This window comes from Pongo abelii, chromosome 1 (genome assembly GCF_028885655.2).
Source record: "Pongo abelii isolate AG06213 chromosome 1, NHGRI_mPonAbe1-v2.0_pri, whole genome shotgun sequence".
NCBI lineage: Eukaryota > Metazoa > Chordata > Mammalia > Primates > Hominidae > Pongo > Pongo abelii.
In genome coordinates, this window is record NC_071985.2 from 34,054,755 (window position 1) to 34,060,550 (window position 5,796).

The 5,796-nt window shown below is 39.9% G+C and overlaps 1 pseudogene; it reads right to left on the minus strand.

Annotated features, from left to right (window-relative positions):
* Positions 1-2,247: 2,247 nt before the first annotated feature.
* LOC100436180 (voltage-dependent anion-selective channel protein 1-like) lies at positions 2,248-3,349 on the minus strand (annotated as a pseudogene).
* Between the last annotated feature and the right edge of the window lie 2,447 nt (positions 3,350-5,796).

Consider the following 5,796-nt stretch of genomic DNA (forward strand, 5'->3'; position numbering starts at 1 on the left):
CTGGGATCTGCAATTCCACTCTGGCTAGGGCTGGTTTAAATGTTCTCTCTGTGGACAGGTGTCAGTGGAGTTTGGTCTTGTTTTTCTTTTTGCTATAATAGGACAGCACTGAGTGCAGTGCCTCACAGTTGCTGTGTTCCCTTCCCCCAACACCCAGAGATGCTCTCCATACCAGGCTTCTGGTACTGCCAGGGGCAGGGGAGGGGTTGTGTTGGTGATTCAGGACTGTTTTGTCTATTTCTTCAATGCCTTTTTCAGTGATATAAAGTTAAAACCAAGTACTATGAGCGCTCACCTGATTTTTTGGTTCTTAATGAAGGTGTTTTTGTGTGTTTGTGTGTAGATAGTTGCTAAATTGGTGTCCTTGCAAGGGGACATTCAGTGGAGCCTTCTATTCCACCATTTTGCTCTGCCTCTTCCCACAATGTTTCTTTTAAAGTATTTTCAGATCACTACTCAGACAAAATACCTGAAAGAATACTTGTGGAAATCACTGGAGCTATACCTCTCTGTGGCTTCCTTCTGTCTGATAGTCTGCCCATACATTCTATTAAACCTGAGCTCCTTGAATTCTGACCTCTATCAGAAACTCAGCAGGATGGCCAAGCTCTATTTGGCAGTCCCAAGTGTTGGACTCTCAGTGTTGCTGCCAGCAAAGCACCTCTAGGCAGGAAGCTATGTCAATCATAGGGCTTACTTTAATTGTCTCCCTTTCCTTAGAGATTATAATCCAATGCTACCTGTTATATAGTGAGTTAAAATTTTTATTTATGTAATTTTTCCAGTTTATGGAGAGAAGGTAAATCTATTAGCTGTTACTCCAATATGGCAAGAAGTTAGCTTGATTCAATTTCAAGGTAGAATTATAGTAATAGTTTAGCAACTTAAACTGCTTATGTATGTTTGTCATTTTTCTAATATTCTTTGTAAGACTACTTTGTTTTGGCTTGAGATATTACCAACTCAATGTTGTTAGAGGGACTGGCTTATTATTTGGTCCACAAAAATGAGTTAAAACTTTGAAAATGGATTAAGAAACTGTAGTTTCTCCCTCTAATATCAAGGAGTGTAGGATATTCCCCAAATTTTAAAAACAGGTGATCATTTTCTGAGAGATCTACATTATTATATCTAGTTGCCTGGTATAAACCTGTATGAGCTAATCTTTCATGTTGATTGTGTAAAAAGGAATCAGAATGCACTATATGAAAGCCCTTAAACCAGCCTATGTGGCTTTTTGAAATTCTGATTATTGTAACAACTTTTCATTGTGGTGAGACATAAATATATAGTTCTTTATTTATATTTGACCTATGAAGGTCATTCCTACAGAATATTAACATAAAATAGCAGGTCAGATAAATTTATCTTTGGTTAATTTTGATTAACTACTCCCTTGTAATTAAAGCACTGAATAAAGTACTAAAACTTTGTCTTAATTGTTGTTTTGGGTAAAAGTAATTCTTTAGCATGCATTTTTAATTAGATTTCCCAGAAAAGAGTTTGATTATAGAGTATGTTACTCTGTGTAAGTAGGACATAGCATAAAGCTGGGAAGTAGGAACAGGAATGGGAAGATGGCAGAGAGGGAAAAACTTTCTCTCTCTTCTTTTTTAGGTTTCAATATTGTGTTCAAGTTTTATTTTAAGTAATGTCAATTGCAGCATTTGAAGGGGAGGATTTAATTCCACAAAAAATGGAAGACTTTAAAATATACCCATTAAACTACTAAAAAATAAATGGAGTGGTGACAATACAACAGAAGTTCAATTTAGATTCTGAGTATTGTTACCATGTGATTAAAATCACACAGACTCTTCCAAGCTTATAGCTGGAGCTCCTGGAAGCTATTTCATATTCTAGTGCAAGGGCAAAAAACCACAACACGAGAAGGAATTAAGTCCTGAATTATTGGCTTCATCACATTCATCCTCTCTACCCCTAAATGGCCAAAATAAGCAGTTACCACATCCTTCAGACCTTTTGGTGTAAAAGAGGTGATGATGAACTGAGATGGGGAGCAGGTCATGAATATCTGTCTAAAAAAGTCCCTTTCAGGTGAGTTCGTACACACCATCAACCAATGAGCCTGTCATCTATTAGGGTTAAGAAACCAAGGTTTGCTTCTTAGGAAACCATAATTTTATTCATTTACTCACTATGAATTTACAAAGTGCCTCTATATTGTCAGCTTCCACTTACAAACATTTCTATATAAAAAATAAATCTGGCATTTCTAGAAAAGCCAAGTTCCCTCCAATTCTACAGCCGAAAAGACCTTCTTTTGGAATTGAGTTTCTTCTGTACCTTTGAAAGGGTAATACCTTAAAGCTGAATCATTTTTAACCCAGAAGCCTAACATGATATTTAGCAATACCTGCATCCCAGAAATATGACATTAAAAGATACATTAAATGATGAAGATACTTATGCTGCAAAACAATTTTAAATTAGACAACTATACAGCATTCACTTACACTTGAAATTCCAGTCTTAGATCAAGCTTGTGAGCCTGAATGTTCTTACCATACAGGAAAGCTGACAGTGTCAGTCTGATACCTGGCTTTAGGGTCTGAATATATCCTAAACCTAACAGGCTGAAGTTGTTCACTTTATCCAAAAAGCAAGCATCAGGGTTGATCTGATACTTGGCTGCTATTTCAAAGCAAGTTTTACATTTTTCTGCTGTCCAGGCGAGATTCACAGTACTCTCAACTTCCTTTTCATTTTCTGGTAAATGGAGCCACCAAACACTATCCCATCATTCACATTAGTGTGAAGCTGGAATTCATCAGTCTTCTAGCTAACCACAAAGTTGCTCTGGGTCCCTTGGGACTTTGCAGTCTCAAAATTCATCTGGTAGCCAGCCAGCCAACCCTTGTACACAGCACCAGAGAGCCTCTGATCGAAGGCTCAGCAATTTCAAAATCCATGTCACAGCTCAGGTTGATGTGCTACCACAAGTATCCTGTCTTGATTTTAGCATATTTGTCTCCAGGTTAGGAAGAATCAAAGGTCAGCTTTACTTTTTCTTCCCCAGTGAGAATGATGAATCAAAGGTCAGCTTCAGTCCATGTGCATTATTCTTCATGGTAATCTCAGTGCCTAGTGTATTGTCAGTGTTGCATTTCTCTGTAAACATCAGGCCATAGTCTGTCTGTCTGTGCTTGGTCTCCAGACTGCCCTTCACTTTGGTGGTCTCGGTGTTGACTGAAACTGAGCTTGTAAATTCCAATCCATTCTCAGAATTTGCTTTCAAATCAAGCCTTATTAGGCCAAACCCATAGCCCTTGGTGAAAACATCCCTGGCAGGTTTGTCAAGATCAGCACATGTGGGCAGCACAGCCATCTTCTGCTCAGAGGTGATAGCCACGTGAGCTCAGAGGAAGCTACCACATGAATTGTGGTGCAGACGTAGTAGTGGAGCCAGCAGTGGGGCCAAGGGTGGAATAGCACTGAGAAGGAAAGACTTTCAAAAAGCAGAAGAAAAGTTGAGTGAAGATACTGAAGTTTAACTAGTGTGGGTTGAATTGTGCCCCACTCCTAAAAAATATGTTGAAGGCTGCTATGGTTTTAATGTGTCCCCAAAAAGTTTATGTGTTGGAAACTTAATCTCTGTTGAAATAGTATTGAGACATGGAGCATAACAAGAGGTCATTTGGTCATGAGGATGAAGCCCTCAAGAATGGATAAATGTCATTATCATGGGAGTGGATTAGTTATCATGAGAGTGAGTTGTTACAAAGTGAGTCTGGCCCTTTGTGTGTCTCTCTGTCTTGCACCCTCACTCACCAATGATGCCTTACGCCATGGCATGAGCCTTTACAGCTGCTGGCACCATGCTCCTGGACTTCCCTCTCCCAATCCCTGAAAAAAAATTTCTTTTTAAATAAATTACTCAGTTTGTGATATTCCGTTATGGCAGCAGAAAATGGACTAAGACAGATAATTCATACTGAGAGTATAGATACTGCTATAATAATACCTGATAATGTGGAAGTGGCTTTGGAACTGTGTAATGAGCAGAGGTTGGAAGAATTTGAAAGAGCAGATTAGAAGAATCCTAGATTGCCATGAATGGAGCATTAGGGGTAATTCTGGTGAGGACTCAGAAGAAGACAAGAAGTGCCAGGAAAGTCTGTAATTTCTTAGAGATCACTCAAGTGGTCATGATTAGAACGTTGATAGAAATATGGTCAGTAAAGGACATTCTGATGAAGTCTCAGACAGAAATAAGGAATACCTTATTGGAAACTGGAGTAAAGGCCATCCTTACTATAAAGTAGCAAAGAACTTGGCTGAACTGTGTTCATGCCTGGAGGCTTAATGAAAGGTGGAGTTTAAGAGTAGTGGGCTAGCATATCTAGCAAAAGAAATATCTAAGCAGTAAAGGATTCAATCTGCTGTGTGTCTACTTTTCATCACTTACAGTAAGATGTAAGAGGAAAGAAATGACTTACAGATGGAATTTATAATCTAAAAGAAAATACAGCAGAAAGATTTGTAAAACTCAGTCTGGACATGTGTTAAAGAGTGAAAGAATTTTCAGGAGAGAAAACCAAAGTCATGGCCCAGCAACCATTTGCTAAGGAGATTAATACTGATACAGGGATTATCAAGATAATGGTAAAAAGACACTGAGGGCATTTCAGATACCTTCAAGGTTTTCGCTTCTATCACAGGCCCAAGCTCTAGAGGGGCAGAATTGTTTAGGGAACTTGCTTCCCAGAGCCACCTCAGGTCTCTGCTCCCTGCATTCTGGCACAGCACTCTTCACCTGCCCCAGCCATGGATTAAGTGGCCCCATGTGCAGCTCAACCTGCCACTTCAGAACATGCAATCCAGGAACCTTAACAGCATCCATGTGGTGCTAATTCTGCATGTGCACAGAATGCAAGAGCTATAGGAACATGGGTTCTTCCATGTAGATTTCAAAGGATGTCACAGAGAGCCAAAGGGCCCAGCTAGAAAACTGTTTCAGGAGCAGAGCTGCTGCAGAGGGTCCCTACAAGGACAAGTCGTAGTGAGACCATGGAAGTGGGGCCACTCCCAAGACCAAAGAACTGTAGGGGTCTCAGCATGCCACTCTAGCCTGGGAAAGCTACAGCCATGAGACTCCAATGCAAGAGCACTGAAGCATGGAATGAGACCAGCACAGCCATAGTGTAGGGCTGTCTGAAGCTTTGGGGGCTCAACTCCCTCCTCAACCCAGCGTGTCCAGCAAGATGAACGTTGAGTCAAGGAAGATTATTCTGGAACCTTCAGATTTAATGTTGTTTGACCTGTTGTGTTTTAGACTTACCGGGATCAGTTACCCCTCTTTTCTAACCTATTTCTCCCTTATGGAGTGGAAATGTGTACACTATACCTGTCCCATCATTGTATTTTAGAATCAAGTAACTGTTTTGATTTTACAGGCTCAAAGCTGGAGGAATTTGCATCAGGATGAATTGCGCTTAGAGTCTCAGGCACGTCTGATTTAAAATGAGACTCTGGACTTCAGAATTTTGAGTTAATGCTGAAATGAGTTAAGCCTTTTGGGACTGTCAGGATGGATTGATTGTATTTTGCACTGTGAGAAGGACATGAAGTTTGAAGCCAGAGTGGAATGCTATGGTTTAAATATGTTCCCCCAAAAGTTTATGCATTGGAAACTTAATCCCCTAGGCAATAGTACTGGGAGGTGGAACCTAATAATAGTGATTAGGTCATGAGGAAAAAGCCCTAAAGAACGAATTAATGTCATTAAAGTGGGAACAGGTTAGTTATCATGAGAGTGGGTTTTTACATGGATTA